The 19,381-nt window shown below is 36.1% G+C and overlaps 1 long non-coding RNA gene across 1 annotated transcript in view; it reads right to left on the bottom strand.

Moving 5' to 3' along the window:
• Positions 1 to 2,743: 2,743 nt before the first annotated feature.
• LOC140513884 (uncharacterized) overlaps positions 2,744 to 19,381 on the bottom strand; it is a 63,569-nt gene continuing 46,931 nt past the window's right edge. Inside the window, exon 3 of the long non-coding RNA XR_011970411.1 lies at positions 2,744 to 3,334. This is a non-coding gene — a long non-coding RNA (uncharacterized lncRNA). The remainder of the gene's footprint in view (positions 3,335 to 19,381) is intronic.

Here is a 19,381-nt window from a genome sequence, read left to right as displayed (position 1 = left end):
TTGAATTGTTTCTTTTTGGCTGCTTGCAATATTTTTCCTTGACCTGAGAGTTCTGGAATTTGGCTACAATATTCCTTAGGGTTTTCATTCTGAAATCTCCTTCAGGAGGCAATTGGTGGATTCTTTCAATGACTATTTTACCCTCTGGTTCTAGGATATCAGGGCAGTTTTTTTTGATAATTTCTTGAAAGATGCCATCCAGCCTCTTTATTTATCAAGGTTTTCAGGTAGTCCAATATTTCTTAAATTATCTCTCCCAGATCTATTTTCTAGGTCAGTTTTTCCAATGAGGTATTTTACATCGTCTTCTATTTTTTCATTCTTTTGATTTTGTTTGACAATTTTTTTATGTCTCATAGAGTTATTAGCCCCCATTCTAATTTTTAAGGAATTATTTTCTTCAGTTAGCTTTTGTACCTGCTGTTTCATTTGGCCAATTCTGCTTTTAAAGGAGTTGTTCTCTTCAGTGGATTTTTCACCTTTTGGCCAATTGCATTTTCTCAGGAATTGTTTTCTTCAGTTAATTTTTGTCCTTACTTTTCCGAGCTGCTGATTTTCTCTTCAATAACTCATTTCTTTTCCCAAGTTTTCTTCTACCTCTCTTATTTTATTTTTAAAGTCCTTTTTTAAGCTCTTTTAAGAGGAATTTTTGGGCTTGAGACCAATTCATATTTCCTTTTAAGGCTTCATATGTAGGCATTTTGAACTGCTGTCCTCTTATAAGTTTGTGCTTTGTTCTTACCTGTCTCCACAGTAGCCTTCTACGGTCAGGGTTTGTTTCTGTTTTTTGCTCATTTTAAAGTCCATTTTATGACTTTTAAAGTTGAGCTCTGCTCCTGGGGCACAGGGGGCACTATCACAAGCTTTTTGCATTGGGGGCCAGGGACCTGGTCACTGGCTTTCTGCATTGGGGTCTCATAGGCTCGCAGCTTGCCCTCCGTGCTAGGGTAGCCTAGGCTGGTTGTATGGCTAGGGGATTCTGGGGCTGGCAGTTTGCCATCTGTATGACTGGAAGCCATACAGCTGGCCTGCTATGCCACTAGTCTGTTATGTGAGGACTGATCTGTGGCTAAGAGGCAAATGGGAGGTTTCTCTCTACCATCTTGGCTCCACTCCCTATAAATATTATATGTTATTATTAAGTAACAGAGTATATGTTAGAAATAAAAATTGACCTGGGAATTTAGAGAGGGGAAAATGGAGTGAGATTTCACGGAGAAGGTGAGTCTTGAACTAGAACTTTAAGAATGGGAAATATTAACATTTTCCCTATGTTTGGCTTATAGATAACTGTAATTAGGCTGTACAAGAATCAAGATAATAGACATACTTGAGCCTTACAAGATGAACTTCCAGCCTCGATGTACTTTCATGTCCCAATTGCAATAGCTTGCTATCCAAATCTCTTTTCTTTGGTATCAACTTTAGATTTTAATACAATTTGCATGTGAGTGCCTAAGGCCTAAAAAGGTTGTATATGAAAGGACAACTTCACATGGTAGGAGATTTACTCATCTCAGCCCCAGTGATGTGTACTCTTGTGTTCTGACTGAAGCAAACAAATAAAAAAGAATTTTGAAGGTAAGCACCAAAACTAATTAGTCAAATATCAGACCAGGCAGGAAGAGGATTCTCCCCAAGAAAGAAATATTCCCAATAATGTCAGATTCTAAACTTGAGTGCCTGCATTGAAGAATTCATGACCTTGTTTTCAAAAGGTAGAAAAAAACAGAAAAACAGACTCAATTCTCTTACTTTTGTCCTGTAAGATCATTCTTGTCTGGTCTGAATTAGTTAGAATGGCTCATTATGGGGCTGGGAAAGAAGAGACATTTTAATAGAATTAGCAATAAGCAAATCAGAGGGCCCCAAACAAATAAATTACTAGGAGTAAAGTTCTTGAATTTGTTCATATAAAAAGGTGTTTCACACCTAGCACTAATGAAATACCTAAGTAATTATGGAGAATAAATTCTAGTCATACTCAAATTCTTCTGTCCTTAATTTTCTCCCTTTTTCTTCTTTGTCTGTTTTTTTTGGATACAAACATTTTTTAAAAATGTGTTTACCATGCAAATCAAAAACAGCTGAGAGCTTGCCAAGGCCAAGATGTAATTGAAGATGTCATTTAAGCCATTGTGTCTTCTCTGTCTCCAGAGATGTCATCATAAAGTAAAAGACTTCATCAGGTGATGCTTTCTTCATTTATTCATCATCACCATTCTGAAGTGAAGAAGATAATTAGACATACGGTGCTGTCGACACATAGTTTATGAGGAGCTTCTAGTTAATTAGCCATGGTAAAAGGTTTTTATATAGTCATAATTACTTTATATTTTGAGGGGGGAACAAACATACGCATATCTTGTTTTACCTAGTGACAAGTTTATCAAAGTGATGCTGGTGTTTTGATGATCATTCTGCAGCTTCTTCAGACTTCCCAGGGTATAATTCAAAGTGTCACAAAGAGATTTTAACACCACTGTAATGGTTAGATTTAATAGAAGCTGACTATATGAAATCCTCACAGATCATTCTTCAAGTTTATTAAGTAAAATATCACTCCTTTCTCCAATATTTCCCTTGTTATCAATTAAGAACCTCACCTATGGGACAATGTGGAAGACAGAGTAATTCTGCTAAAAAAAAAAATCTATAAAGTCATAAAAAAGGCTATTTTTGAGACCATTTTTTCTAACACAAATGCTGGAACCAACTAGTCATGAACAAAAGACAAAATCTGTATCTTATTTTCATATGATATTGTGAAATTGACTTCAGACTTATCTGTTTAAAATAGAGTTAATATATATAACACTTTATTTTTCATACTCAGGTGGTCTCCCTTACAAGTATTACTGAGGTCCAACCCTGCTTAGCTTTTGAGGACAAGAGAGCACATTCAGGATGGTATGGTTGTTCATGGGGTATACAGTGTGTTCAAGGGAGGACTAACACCTCTGGTTAGACAAAGATGTCTGCTCATCCACCTTTGATGTCTGCCTATCTTCAAACTCTCACCTGTAGCTCCAAGAAGCTATATGATGTGTAACAACCATACCCCAGTAAAACTATCTTGGTAAATGGGCAGGTTGAGGGTAACCAATAAGCCTCAAATCTTCTGGTAAGTTAGGGGGAATGTCTACCCAAACTTGTGAAGACTTCCCCCAGTGGAACTGGCAGATGAAAACTATTTATTCTAATGGCCACAAAGGTGGCTGAGGCAGGTGCTGTGGACTGCTTAGAGTTTGGTCAGACATTGAAGACACCAAGGTCATCCACTGCATCCTGGGCAATCACCAGACTTTTGTCTTGCCACTGGACTTCAATGATTCTGGAAAAAAAGAGGATGGTAACTTTGCGCAACTCTGCCTTACTTAAATCCAATTCACACATGAGTCAAGACATCACTCCATAATGTTATTGATCCTTTTTGAAAATGAAGGACTAATGATGAACAACTATATTTTCATGAAGTGTTTCTACCATTGAAGATGGGCAGAGAAAGCATCTAGCCTCGTCATTCAAGTCACTGTGTTACCAAAATGGGTGAAATAAAAAGATCTAAAATATAAGAACCAAATTATTGATTCTCTCCTTTATTTCTGAGAAGATTCTAACAACAGAAATCCCTTGGTCTCAGAGAGGAAAAAATTATTTTCTGCCTCTTCTTGGATCTACTTGGGTGCCCTGGTGAATGTCTTCATCACCATTCATGTTTATATCATCTATAACTCTAGTCTTGACAGGTCTTAGGCCACTCTTATGTGTCTGTTTTGCATGAGCAAATAGTGTATGGTGGAGTTGGTAACTGTGTCTCCTTATTCCCAGCTCATCATTTTATGTACTCAACAAGATCTTGGTAACTCTCAGGCATGTGTGTCAAAGATGGCACACAGCGTACGGGTCAGTGACCCACACTACAATATTTCTCAAAATTTGCAACAACCTCTTCCTGCTCACCTTCCTTGAGAGTCACTGGTAGCTTATGCTTCTTCCCACTTCTCAAGGATCAGTGGTCATTCTTGAGAGACAATAGATCATGACAGTTCTTGTCTGCAGAACTACATAGATAGATTTTCTATATTCAGGAACTGCTTTGCTCCCTAAAAGTAGGAAGCATGTTTTGTTTTTTTTTTTAATTAATTAATTTATTTTTAGTTTTCAACATTCAGTTCCACAAGTTTTTGTGTTTTAAATTTTCTCTGCCTCCCTCCCCTCCCCACTTCCCAAGATGGTGTGCATTCTGATATAGGCTGTACATATACATTCATATTAAACATATATTCACATTAATCATATTGTAAAGAAGAATTAGAACCAAGGGGATGTATCATGAGAAAGAAGAAACAAAAGAGAGAGCGCAAATAATATGCTTCAATCTGCATTTGAAATCTTTCTCTGGATGTGGATAGTATTTTGCATCATGAGTTTTTTGGAGTTGTCTTAGAACCTTGTATTGCTGAGAAGATCTAAGTTTATCAAAGTCGGTCACGGCACAATGTGGTTGTTACTGTACACAATATTCTCCTGGTTCTGCTCACCTCATTCAGCATCAGTTTATATATATATATATATATATATATATATATATATATATATATATATATATATATATATATATATATATATATATATATATATACACATATATATATATATATGTATATATATATATATATACATATATATATATATTTCCAGGTTTTTCTGAAGTCTGCCTGCTTATTGTTTCATATAGCACAAAAGTGTTCCATTTTATTCATATACCACAACTTATTCAGCCATTCCCCAATTGGTGGGCATCCCCTCAATTTCCAATTCTTTACCACCACAAAAAGAGCTGCTATAAATACTTTAATACATGTGATCCTTTTCCCATTTTTATGATCTCTTTGGGATACAGCCCTACAAGTGGTATTACTGGGTCAAAGAGGGAGCATCTTTTTAACATCTAGCATCAAACTCTAGAGCAAGAGTCAGGAGACAATTGGGGAGAAAATGCTTTCAGAATTTCTGAATTTGACAAGTTTGAGGAGCCAAATTTAAACATTTCTGCCTTAAGATTTTCTCAAAACTCTGAAACTGAAATACTAATGCATTGTTGTTGGAGTTGTGAACTGATCTAACCATTCTGAAGAGCAATTTGGAACTATGCCCAAAGAGCTATAAAACTGTGCATACCCTTTGATCCAGTAATACCTCTACTAGGTCTATATCTCAAAGAGATCATAAACAACGGAAAAGGACCTGCATGTACAGAAAATATTTACAGCAACTCTTTTTGTGGTGGCAAAAATTGGAAATTGAGGAGATGTCCATTAATTGGGAAATGGCTGACCATGGGGTATATGAATGGGATGGAATACTATTGTTCTATAAGAAATAGTGAGCAGGCAGTTTTCAGAAAAGCCTGGAAAGATGAACTGATATTGAGTGAACTAAGCAGAACCAAAAGAACACTGTAGACAGTAACAGCAACATTGCGTGATGACCAACTTTGATAGACTATTTAGCTCTTCTCAGCAATATGATGATCTAAGATAATTCCAAAAGATTCATGATGGAAAATGCTATCCAAATCCAGAGAAAGATCTAGGGAGTATGAATGCAGATAGAAGCATACGATTGTCTCTTTTTTTTTTCTTGTGACTTTTCCATTTTGTTCTGATTCTTCCTTCATAACATGAAATGCAGAAATATGTCTAATAGGATTGTACATGTATGATCTATATCAGATTACATGCTGTCTTCAGGAGGGGGGAGGGAAGGGAGGAGGAAAATGGAAATCAAAATCTTATAAAAGTGAATGTTGAAAACTATCTTTACATGTAATTGGAGAAAAATATTAAGTGAAAAAAATACAATGAGCTTTTTATAAGAGAAAAAATTTCCCTACCTACCAGCTTTTGGTTGAAAAGGTAATTAGAACCAGAAGCTTTATTAACCTGATTTAGGTACAGAAATCCTATCTATGTCAAGAACTTTACTGTCTCTGCCCAACATACTAATAAGGTACTATCTACCCAAGGATTCTGGTTTTTATTCTCTATCCTCCCCCTTAATATATCTCCTGAATAATTAGTCAGGTTTCTAAGAAACTGACTAGAGAATCTTAAGACAGGTTAAATTCCTCTATTCATACCCTCAAAATCTCTACTTTCCCAGAGAAAAGCAAAATTTTAATTATGAAAAACTGTCTCTACATCTCTTGTTCACAAATGCCCCCAGGAGAGTTAGAAAAAAAAGAGGTTGGATTTTCTAGATTTAGATATGGAAAAGGCCTTTGAATCATTTAGACTAGTCCTTCTATTTTATGGTGGAGGAACTCATGGCCTACAAAAGTTAAATGATTTGGTCAAAGAGCCAGGATTTATACCCAGGTCCTCCTGATCATCAATCCACTGTACCATGCTGGCTGCCAACCTTTTCCTTAGACTATATGAATAGCTGAAGCTGTTCCTTCAGGCTAGAATCATGTTCTTACTGAATTGCCCTCCCCTGGGCAGTTTAGTTGTAGCCAAGAAGTTTGAGGGCAGAACTGCAATACAAAGAAGTTAAGTTCAACAAACAAAAATACAGGTTGTAGAGCAAAAAGCTCTAGAAGCAGTGTCCGAAGTAGAAGCTGGATCAAACTCAGCATCACAATAATATCAGAGAGGGAGCTACCAAGAAACAGCATCCAAAGCTCTAGTTTCAGCATTAGGTTTTATACTTGAGTGTTAATGAGTTGTTTCTTCCTCCAGGATCTTCTGAAATTCCTTCAGCTGTAAGCTGTATGTATGGTACACTCATTGTTTTCCACAGCATTAACCAACTCTAATCAGCAGTGGACCAAGTCCCAGCTAAAGTCCACCTTCTACAAGAAGCCTTTAACAATTCCCACTTATGCTAATGCCTTATCTCCAGTCAATTTTGTATATATCTTGTTTGTACATAGTTGTCTGTATATTGTCTCCCCAATTAGATTGTGTGTTTCTTAAAAGTAGAGAGTGGGTTCTTTTTTCTTTTGGTGTATCCACAGTGCTTAACAGTGCCTTATAGGTAACAGGTACTTTATAATGATAGTTGGACTAATTGATAAATAGGTCATGACTACAGAATAAAAGTGAAGGAGAGAACTAAGCAAAATTGAATTCTGGGAATTACATAGACACTGAATAATTTAGGCAAAAACTATGCATTATTCTTAATAGTAATTTGTATCATATACTTCAATTTTCCCCTAAAGCTAAGCCCATTATGTAACTTTATGCCCTAGGAAATAATGTTTTGAGCAGAGTTAGTCTTGATCTCATTTACTTTGGATCTTTGAATCTGTTATTGTATGTCTGTGTTTATATTTTAGGTAATAAAGTTTTGAGTTAGAATTACAGACACCAGTGATGACAATTTATTTATGATTGCCCTGTCGTCTTTAAAGGTTTACCATAGAACTGAAAAACTTACATATAAATTTGTTTTTTGTACCTTGCTAACTTAATACAAGGTGACTCTTTTAGCATGTACAAGTGGCATGACTTTTAAAATATATGATACTTTAGGTCTGGTCAATATTTTCAGCTTATTTATATAGAGCAGTTCAATATTTTGAGATTCTTAAAACAATTCTCAATTATGTGTTAGACTAATTATGTTAACAGTAATTACTGTCATTACAAAATTGAAGATTAATCTAGAAATTTGGAAGAATGATTTTTCTGTAATCAAACAAGAATGAACAGTATAGAGAAGAATAAAGCCGTGATTTTACTTGACTAGTTAGAAAGCTTATGTGCTGTGCCACTCAGTCTTTCAACAGTTAAACTTAAGTTTATAATCGGCTTGAAGAAAGCATAAGACAATTCTTATCACTCATTTTATCCCTATATATATCCTTTATCCACAACACTCCTTAAAACTTCAAGGGCAATTTCCAACATTGAAAAGCTACTTTGCAGCTGAAGAAGGAAAAATGAGAATTTGTCCTGATCAGGCACTGTCATTCTCAGTATCTAAATTAATGGCATAAATAAATTGGCATTTCTGTGTTCTATTTTAGGCCTTTAAATTGCCATTTAGTAGAGATATAAACAATATGTTTTACTTGTTGAATGTAAACAAAAGGATGTCTGGTATTATTTGTGTTGGTGGCAGGTATATCCTGCCATACCAAAGAAGAAATTGTTCTTTCATACTTCCAGCTTAATCTTCAATTTTGTAATGACATTAGTAATTCATGTTAAATTAACATAATTAGTCTCCAACTTAATTAAGAACTATTTCATCAGGAAACTCAAATATTATAGCATTCTGTATAAATAAGTTTAAATGTTTCATGCCTTTTTGTTGTTTTCCTATTGTTTGGATGGACATCAGGGAAACCTGGTAAGAGTACAAGTAGCAAGGCCAAGAAATTCAATTCAATTCAACCAGTATTAATCAATAACCTATTGCATACAAGATGTTTCTAAAGGCTTTAAGGATGCAAAGACAAAAACCAAAGTCTCTTCTTAAAAGTTTCATGCCTTTTTGTTGTTTTCCTATTGTTTGGATGGACATCAGGGAAACCTGGTAAGAGTACAAGTAGCAAGGCCAAGAAATTCAATTCAATTCAACCAGTATTAATCAATAACCTATTGCATACAAGATGTTTCTAAAGGCTTTAAGGATGCAAAGACAAAAACCAAAGTCTCTTCTTAAAACTCTCTTCAAAGTTACTGGTGACCTGGTAATTAATTGCCAAATCCAATGGCCTTTTCTTAGTGCTAATCTTTTTTTACCTCTCTTTGTAGCCTTGATTCTCTTGGCCACCTCTACTTGATTTTTTCTGTTCTCTAGATTTTTATGGTACTGTTTTCTCCTGATTCTCTCCCTACCTTTCTGATCATTCCTTTGCAACCTCCACATTGCACTGCTAACCATGGGTGTTAACCTAAGGCTCTGTCCTGGGACCCAATTCTTTTCTCCCTCTATATTATCTCCCTCGATGGTCTCATCAGCTTCCATTGATATAAGTATCATCTCTATGCAGATAATTTTCAACTCTATTTATCCAACCCTAACTTTTTCCTGACTTCAAGTCTAGTTTCCTATTGGACATCTTGAACTAGATGTCCCAAAGATATCTTAAAACTCAACATGTCCAAAACCAAACTCTCTACCTTCTTCCTCCAAACTCTACCTTCTTCCCAACTTCCCTATTACTGTTGAGGACACCAGCATCCTCTCAGTTACAAAGGCTTACAACCTAGGTGTCAACCTGAAATTCTCACTCTCTCTCATCCCTCATATCTAGTCCACTACCAAGTACTGTTGAGTCTATCTTTGTAACATCTCTCATATCCATCTTCTTTTTCCTCTGATATGGCCACCTCCCTGATATAGGACCTCATCACCTCATACCTGCACTATTTTAGCAGGCTTCGTGTTGGTCTCCCCACTCCAGTCCATCTTTCATTCAACTATCAAAGTGTTCTTCCTAAAGTATATGTTTAACCATATCATCCTACTCAATAAACTCCAATAACTCCTTATTACCACCAGGATCAAATATAATATCCTTTGTCTGGATTTTTAAGCCCTTTATAAATATTTTCTGTCTTTCCAATCTTCTCACACTTTACTTCTCTCCACATACTCCATAATCCAGACATACTCCTTGCTTCCATTATTCACAAGATGAAATCATCTTGGAAACTCACACTTTCTCCTCCACTCCTGCTCTTGGGACTCCTTACTCCCTCTGATTGGAGAAGCTGGAAGATCGACACTAGAAAACTCCTCCCAGATCTTCTACTATTTAAGCATGGATCCCAGGGAATTTTCACCATTTCCCACCCAACTCATTATTCTGCAAGATGATGCAAGATGCCCTTCCCTCTTTCAGATTAATTTTATGTGTTGTATCCCTCATGAGATTGTAAATTCCTGGAGGGCAGAGACTCTCTTCAGACCTTCTCTGTATCCCACGTGCCTGATACATAATAAGCACACAGCCTAGAAAGCCTTCATCTCAACTCTTTCCTGAAACTTGCAGCTAAAATCCCACCCTCCGATGAAGCTTATTTTGTTCTCCCTTAATGCTAGTGCTTTCTCTCTGAGAGGGTTTCCAATTTATATTCTATATTTTTTGTATATAGCTATTTGCATGCTGTCTTGACCATTAGATACTGTGCCTTAAAAAATAGTATTCTCTTTTGTCTTTCTTTGTATTCCCAAGACTTAGCAGTATCTGGTCCATAGTAAGTACTTAATAAATGCCTGCCAAAGACCTTATTTCCCTCTAAGGAGCTTACATTCTACTGGTAGCATAAAAAATATACAGAAAAAGCACTAGCAACTTCAGAAAGTTACTGGTGAGTTGAGGATGGTTGGTATTCCTCTTGTTATTTGATAGCAGGAGTTTAAACCTTATATTGTACACATAATTGTTCTATGTTTTAAGAGGTAACTACTAAGTATTAACGCATCCTATGTTATTAGTTGGTTTATATGGAAACAAAGATGGTTTGGCACTTTGAAAATTTGACTCACTCCATAAAATTATTTATTCAGTGTTGGCCTATCCCAAAACCACAGAGAAAAGTTCTTTGAAGGAGTCAAGATGGCAGAGTAAGCAGTAAATTGCTGTAACTCTCCCATATTCACCTCCAAACAACCATAAATTAGAGCACTAAAACAAGTCCTGGAACAGCAGAACCAGTAAAAACACAGGATGAAACAACCTATTAGCCCCAAAACTTGGATGATCAGCAAGGAAAGGTCCATCTCAATCAGGTGAAAGGGACACACAGCCCAAAATGGGAAGCATCTCAGCAAGCCAGCAACAAGCCCCTTCTCAGCAAACCAGAGGGAGATCCTGAGACCCAGTGTTGTGGAACAGGCAAATGCAGACACCAGGACTCCTTATGTGCCTTAGCACAGCCAGGGGAACTGGCAGATTCCAGCTCCAAGAATCACATGCTTCAGTGTAATCCCAGCAAACAGGCATCCTCCAGTTGCCAGATCCATATGTACTGCAGCACAACCCTAGGGGAACAGGTAGATGCCAACCCTACAGGTGCTTAAGCAAATAAGCAGTCTCCTGCCAGCACCAGCCCTACTATGCTTCAGTGTAGCCCTAGACAAACAGGAAGCCTCCAGAAGCCAAACTTGCACATTCAGTGTAGCTATGGGAAAACACAGAAACACCCTGCCAGGCATCAGCACATGCCAGACACCATCAGTAGGACCCTACCTCAGCACCAGGTGAGGTGACAAATGCTTATGGCTTCAAGAAATGCCAGCCAACCTGTACCCTTCCCCCTAAGCACAGCACCAGAGATGAAAGTCCCTTGAAGGCTTCAGGGAAACATAACCATAGCACTGGGTAAATAGCCAGGGTCTGCAGCTACTAGTACAAGAAGCCTGAGACAGGGCATTTTCCAATCTAGGTGCAGAGCTCAAATTTATAGGAGAGGAAAAAGGCCCCCCCAAAAAAGATGAGCCAAAAACAAAAATAATGTGACCATAGAAAGGGAAGACCAAGACCCAAACTCAGAAAAAGACAACAGTGTTAAAACATCTATGGACAAAACCCCAAAGAAAAACAGGAAGTGGTCTGAAGCCCAAAAAGAACTCATGGAAGAGCTCAAAAAGGAGCTTAAAAATCATATAAGAGAGGTAGAAGAAAATATGGGAAAAGAAATTAGAGTGATGTAAGAGAATTATGAAAATAGAAACAACAGTTTGGAAAAATGCTTAAAGAGTAGAATTGGCCAAAATGGAAAAGCAGATACAAAAACCCACTGAAGGAAACAAATCTTAAAGAATGCAATTGGCCAAATGGAAAAGAAAACACAAAAGCTAATTAAGGAAAATAATGCCTTAAAAGTTAGAATTGGGCAACTGGAAGCTAATGATCCTCTACGACATCAAGAATCAATCAGACAAATTCAAAAGAATGAAAAAATTGAAAATGCAAAATACCTCATAGGAAAAAAGGCTGACCTAGAAAATAGATCCAGGAGAGACAATATCAGAATCACTGGACTAACTGAAAGTCAAGATTAAAAGGGAGACCTGGACAGTATCTTTCAAGAAATTATCAAGGAAAATAGCTCTGATGTCCTGGAACCAGAGGGCAGAATAGGCACTGAAAGAACCCACCAATAACTTTAAGAAAGAGATCCCAAAATAAAAACCCCAAGGAACATTATAACAAAATTTCAGAGCTCAGGTCAAGGAAAAAATCCCACAAGGGTCCAGATATTGGTGGGTCACAATCCAGATCACAAAGTACTTGGCAGCTACAACATCAAAGGATCAGTGGTCATGGAACATGATATTCTGGAAGACAAAGGAGGTAGAACTACAACCAAGAATCACTTACACAGCAAAATTAAGCATAATACATCAAGGGGAAAAATGTTCATTCAAATAGAAGGATTTCAAGCCCCCATAAGGAGACCAGACCTAAACCAAAACTTTGACCCACAATATCAAGACCCAAGAGAAGCAGAAACAGGTAAAAAGGGAAAAGGAAAACATAACAGATTCAATGGGGTTAAACTGTTTACATCTCCACATAGGAGGATGATACTTCTAACTCTTAAAAATTCTATCCCTAACAGTACAGCTAGAAGGAATATACACAGACAGAAGGGTATGGGTATATGGTGAATTTGAAGGGATGACATTAAAAAAAATTAAGAGATGAAAAAGAAGAGTTCAATGAATGCAAAGGGAAGGGAGATGTAGAATAGAATGAATTATCTCACATGAAGAGGTGAGAAAGACCTATTACAGTGGAGGGGAAGATGGAACGGTGGGCAATGGGCATCCCTTGAACCTTACTCTCATCAGTATTGGTTTGAAGATGGAATAATATACACAATCAGTTGAATATAGAATTCTATCTTATCCAACAGGGAACAAGGAGGGGAAGAGATTAAATAAAGGGGGGAGAGAAGACTGACAGAAGAGAAAGCAGATGGTAGACAGAAGCAAAACATTGGTGAGGTGGGAGAGTGTGAAAGCAGAGAAAGGACAAACAGGAGGAAGAACAGGATGGAGGAAAATACACAGGTAATAATCATAACTATGAATGTGAATGGGAAGAACTCTCCCGTAAAATGGAAGCAGATAGCAGAGTATATCAAAAACCAGGATCCTACAATATGTTGCTTACAAGAAACACACTTGACGCAGAGATGCACACACTCAGAGTAAAGGTAAGACATTGAAACAGAATCTATTACGCTTCAGCTGAAGTTAAAAAAAAAAAAAGGAGGGGTAGCAATCCTGATCTTAGACAAAGTAAAAGCAAAATCAAACCTAATTAAAAGAGATAAGGAAGGAAACTACATCTTGCTAAAAGGTACCATAGACAATGAAGCAATCAAATTAGAAGATTAGGAATAGTCTAGCCATCAGATCTATGGGAAGGGGAAGAATTCATGACCAGACAAGAGATAATAAGAATTATAAAATGTAGAATAATTTTGATTATATTAAATTGAAAAGATTTTATATAAACAAAATCAATACAACCACAGTTAGAAGGAAAGCAGAAAACTGGGAAAAAATCTGATAAAGGTCTCATTTCTCAAATAGAGAACTGAGTCAAATTTATGAGCATATAAGCCATTCCCCAATTAACAAATGGTCAAAGGATATCAACAGGCAGTTTTCACATGAAGAAATCAAAAACATCTATAGGCATATGAAGGAGTACTCTAAATCACTTTTGATTAAAGAAATGGAAATCAAAACAATTGCAGTACCACCTTACACCAATCAGATTGGCTAATACGACAAAAAAGGAAAATTAAAAATGTTGGAGAGGATGTGGGAAAATTAGGACACTAATGCACTGTGTGGAGTTGAGAACTGATCCAACTATACTGGAAAGCAATTTGGAACTATGCCCAAAGGGCACCAAACTGTGCATATCCTTTGATCCAGCAATACTACTACTAGTTCTCTATCCCAAACAGATAATAAAAAAGGGAAAATGACCTACCTTACAAAAATATTTATAGCAACCACTTTCGTGGTGGCAAAATATTAGAAGTTGAGGGATGTCCATCAATCGGAGAATGACTGAACCAGCTGTGGCATAGAATGTAATGGAAGACTACTGCGCAACAAGACATGATGAACAGGTAGATTTCAGAAAAATCTGGAAAGACTTATACAAACTGATGCAAAAATGAAATGAGCAGAACCAAGGATACATTGTACACAGTATCAGCAACATGGAGTGATAATCTTCCATGAAAGACTTGACTCTCCTCAGCAACACAACGACACAAAACAAGTACAAAGGACTCATGAAGGAAAATGCTATCCATGTCCAGATAAAGAATTGATGAACACTGAATGCAAACTGAAATGTATGTTTTCACTTACTTTATTCTTTCTCATATTATTTTCTTTTGATCTGTTTCTTCTTCCATAAATGTGATAAATATGTAAATGTGTTTTACATGACAGCACATGTATAAACTATATCAAACTGTCTGACATCTTGAGAACAGGGGAGGGGAGAGAGGAAAGAAGAAAAATTTGGAAATCAGAATCTTGTAAAAATGAATTCTAAAAATTTTCTTGATATGTAATTGGGGAAAATTATATATATATATATATACACATATGTACATCTATTATATATAAAATACTATTTTAAAAATTCTTTGAAGGTTTACAGGATGAGAGACTTCACATCCCACTTCTTTCAGAGTAGTCATAAGAGGGATTTTTCCTTCCCTTGCTAGATAATACTAAACCAATGGTTTGTACTGATAACCTAGAAGGAGAAAACTTTAATTGATCATTTCTTCAAAATCTGATTATAGGCTTGTCTCTCTCATGTGACAAGGCCTTCATGTAGGCTTAAATAAAGACTTAACTCATTCTTTACTGTTTAGAAATATAGCTACTAGAATGCTGTGAAAAATAACAATCTAATGTTTTAAAGTATTTCAAGGACCTACAATAAAAGGTGCCATGTCAAAATAAATTATTATTGTAATAGAAGTTTTATGTCCTTTTATTACTAATAACAGAAACTAGCATCAATCAACAGGAATTTGTAAGTGTTAGGCACACTGCTAGCATGCAAAAATAAAACTGAAACAATTTTTGCCCTCAGAGAAATCACAATTTAGTGGGGAGACAACATATACACATGTAAAGATATTCAAAATAAATATAAGGTAGTATCATTGGATAGAGGGTGGGTGAGGTACTAGTAGCTAAGGGATAAGGCTAGATCTCATATAAGAAGTGGTACTTGAAGGAGTGTGTCATAGACATAGTAAAAGAGGATTAATATATCATGTGTGAGGAATAGTAAAAAAAAAAAAAAGATCAATTTCACTGAACAATAAAGGAATAAGGAGTAATGTATAATAAGCATTGAAAAAGAAGTTGGAACCAGCTTGTGAAGGGTTTTAAATGGCAAAGACAGGAGTTTGCATTTGATCCTAGAGGCAACATGATGTCACTAGTGATATGATCATATCTTTGCTTTAGGAATTTCAATTTGGTAGTGTGGAGGATTTGTTGGAAAGGGGACCATGTGGAAGCAGAGAGAATAATTAGGAGGTTGTTACAATAATCCAGGAAGGAGGTTTTGAGGCCCTGAACATTATTGGTGCTTCATAAATGAACAAGGGTAGTATGCATGTGATTAGAGAGGAATAGACAAATGGGAGAGACACGGATGGATTGACAATACTTGGGAAGTAAATAGTATATTAGGTAAGGGAGAGGTAGGAGTTGAAAACTACCTTGAGGTTATGAATCTGGATGACTAGAGTGATGGGAGTATCCTCAACAGAATAGGGAAGTTTGGAAGAGGGCTAGGTTTGGGGGGAAAGATAATGACTTTTATTTTGTACAAGTTGAGTTTGAGCTGCCTACAGAACAGCCATATCAAAATATCTATTGGGAATTTAATTTGGAACTACAGATTAGGAAAGAGTCTAGCATTATTAATTGTTATTATTATTACTTGACTAATAGTAGTAGTAGTTGTTGTTGTTACTGTAATTAAACCCCTGAGAGTTGATCTTACTATGGAGAGCAAAAAGAAAAGGGGGAGAAAAGAACCCAAGACTCTGTTATGCTCATAGTTAGGAGATAAGGAAGAAAAGTAAGTGAGATTGTGGAAGGATGGTCACATGTTATAACCCAGAGAATCCCAGTTCCTCAACAAACATTCTATTAAAGCTCTAGAAATGTATCAGGAGGAATAATTATAAAGAAAACCAAAAAGAATCAGCTATAAATTTCTCCATCTATTTCCAGGATTAAAAAAAAGACTTTCAGAAGCCTTCAGAAACACTCAGTTGAGATAAGCTAGATGAGTGGAAAGTGAAGTGTACAAAGCCATGCAGTTCTACAGAAGTTAGTGGGGCCATCTTGGCCCCTAAAGCAGTGTGAGACAACTATCTACCATAGAAGCCTGGTCAAACAAGTGCCCAGCTTGGCTAGTATAAGCCCAGGGAGCTTATCCCCATCTGAGGCAAAAAGTAGGAAAAGACCAGAATCCAAATAACTGACCCAACAAACAGGAAGACCATGCCTGGCTCAATATTCAGCTAGTCACTGCCCAGCACGGCATTCAGGAAGGCTGGGCTTAGAACAAAACAGTAGAGAAGGCCAAACTGTCCCTCTGAAGGTTGGGCATAATTTTAGCCACTAAACTCAGAGTAAAGCAGGGCATGCTCACACCATCCAAGGACATCAGAACAAAGTTTAACTCAAGCATAAGCCCTCATCCAGGAAGGGAAGCTGAAAATATAAGTAAACAAGGAGGGCAAAAATCCAGATACAATGAAGATACCTTGGACTAAGAAAAGCGCAAATGACAAACTCAGAAGCAGAGAATAAATATACTAATCAAGTTGAGTCTCAAAGAAAATAATATCCTGGCCACAAGGACTAGAAGAGTGCTTGAAAGGAAAGAAACATGAGATAAAAAATAGAATAGCTAGGGACAAAAATAATGTCAAAGTGAATTACTATATTAAAACACAGAGTAGTAAACTTTAGTCAAGAACTGAACTCCCTGAAAATTAGAATGGGTCATTGAGAAAATAGCTCCATGAGATAATAAATATTAAATAAAATGAAACATTAAGAAGATGTAAGGTGTATTATATCAAAAACAATTGTTAGAAGACAGGTCAATGAAAGATAATGTAAGAATCACTGTACTTCCTTCAAAACCAAGAGTTTGGGTAACATATTTTAAGAAATTACAAATTAAAACTGCTCAGATCTCTTAGAAGTAGAAGGCAAAGTGAAAATAATAAGAATCCACTATTAAACTCCTGAAAGAAACCCCCAAATTAATACTCACAGGAATGTCATAGCCAAAAATTCAGAGCTTTTGGGTAAAATTTAAAGGAAAATCTGCAAACAGTTAAAAATAAAGGATTTAAATTCCAAAGTGTCATAGCCAAGATCACATAAAATTCACATAAGACTTGACAGTTGTCATTATAAAAGTAAGATTTTGAAATAAGATTTCCCCAAAGGCAAAATATAAAGGCTTGCAGCCAAGAATAACCTATTCACTACAGCTAAGTATAGGACTACACAGGAAAACTGACCTTTAATGAAATAGAACATTTCTAGGCATTCTTGATAAAAAGGCCAGAACTGAGTAGTTTCTCTGAAATGGAAAAGCAGGAGACAAGGGAAACATAGAAAGGTATATACATTTTTTTTTTCAAATGGAAGGGACCATGTGTAGATTCTCAGAGCCTTAATGTCTTTAAGTGTCATAGAAAAAAGTTAAATAAATCAGGCAAAGGAGGGTTGTAGGTGGTTTTGTTCTGTGTTAATGGTCTTGAGAGAGGAAAGAAAGGAGGTTAAGGCAATACGCAGAAGACAAAAGGAGAAAGAAGGAAAGGGAACTCACTCTCTCACATAATAGGATGCTTTAAATGAAGAATATACAAGCATGCAGGAAGGGATGGGAGAACTGGTATCCCATGATCCTCACTTTCCCTATGAACCAGATGAAGGATGGTAGAACACACTCAAATACTCACACACACACAGACACACACACACACAGTGTATATTACAGCATAACATCAACAAGAATTTAGTAGAGGACAGGGAGAAGAGATGGGATGGGTTAAGAGGAAGGGCACAATAGGTGAAGGAGTAGTGATAAGCAAAATAAATTCCAGTGTGGGGGTGGGGAGTATGTGAAGGGAGAATTAAAAGTTAAAAAAAAGTGAATGGAGGTGAGGAAACAGGAAGAGAAGAGGAATAATGGAGAAGACAGTGTCAGTTACAGATCACCACTGTCAGGTAAACTTTTTTCTCACTACCTTCATTTTCATGTAAAGAAGGAGGAGGAGGGCAAGAGAGTTGCAAAAGGGGGCAGGATAGAATGAAACACACAATTAACAATCATAACTTTGAAAGTGAATGAGATGAACTTACCAATAAAATGGAACAGAATAGTAGAATGCATTCAAAACCAAAATAAAATAATATGCTGTTTACTTGTAATGATTTACACATTGATTTAAATAAAAAATTGGAGCAAAAATTGTTACACTTCAGGTGGACTCAAAAAAATCAGGGGTAGTAATCATGATTTCAAATAAGGCTACAGTGACAAAGACATGATAAGACAAGCATGGAAACTATGCTTAAAGGCACTATAGATAATATCAATATAAAAATTTTATATATATCCACCATAGCATGTCAACTAACTATTTAAAGGAAAATTACAGGGAGAAATATACAGAAATTCTAATAGTGGGATACCTCAACATAGCCCCTTTTGGATTCAGACAAACCTAACAAAAAAAAAAGAGGTTAAAGACCTAAAAAGAACTTTAGAAAAATGAGAAGTGATAACTTTCTGATAATTACCAAATGGGAAGCAAAAGTAGTTTTACATTTTACACTTTCTCAGCTAAAATTAACTCTCTATTGGGACATTAAAAATCTCACAAACAAATGCAGAAAGGCAAAAATAATAAACACATCCTTTAGTGACCACTGTGGAATAAAATTATATTCATTGAAGGGTCTTTGAAGAAAGAAATGAAAATTAATTGGATACTAAATCACTCAGTACTAAAGAATTAATGGGTCAAAGAATAAATTATAGAAACAACAGAAAATTTTATCCAAGAAAACAACAGTAATGAAACCATATGACAAAATTTAAGAGATTCCGATAAAGGAATTCTTAAAAGAATATTCTTATATCTATACACTTTGATTCAATACAAGTGAAAAAGATGGAATCAGTAAAGTGAGCATGTAGAGAGATTTAAAAAGTATAAAAGCAACAAATCAAACCATTCTAACAATACAAGATTCAAAATTTCAAAAATCAAAGAAGAGATTAACAAACAAAACAATCATTGATTCT

Source organism: Notamacropus eugenii, chromosome 1, assembly GCF_028372415.1.
Source record: "Notamacropus eugenii isolate mMacEug1 chromosome 1, mMacEug1.pri_v2, whole genome shotgun sequence".
NCBI classification, from domain to species: Eukaryota; Metazoa; Chordata; class Mammalia; order Diprotodontia; family Macropodidae; genus Notamacropus; species Notamacropus eugenii.
The sequence above is the reverse complement of the archived record's forward strand: the minus strand, read 5'-3'. Positions and strand labels throughout refer to the sequence as shown.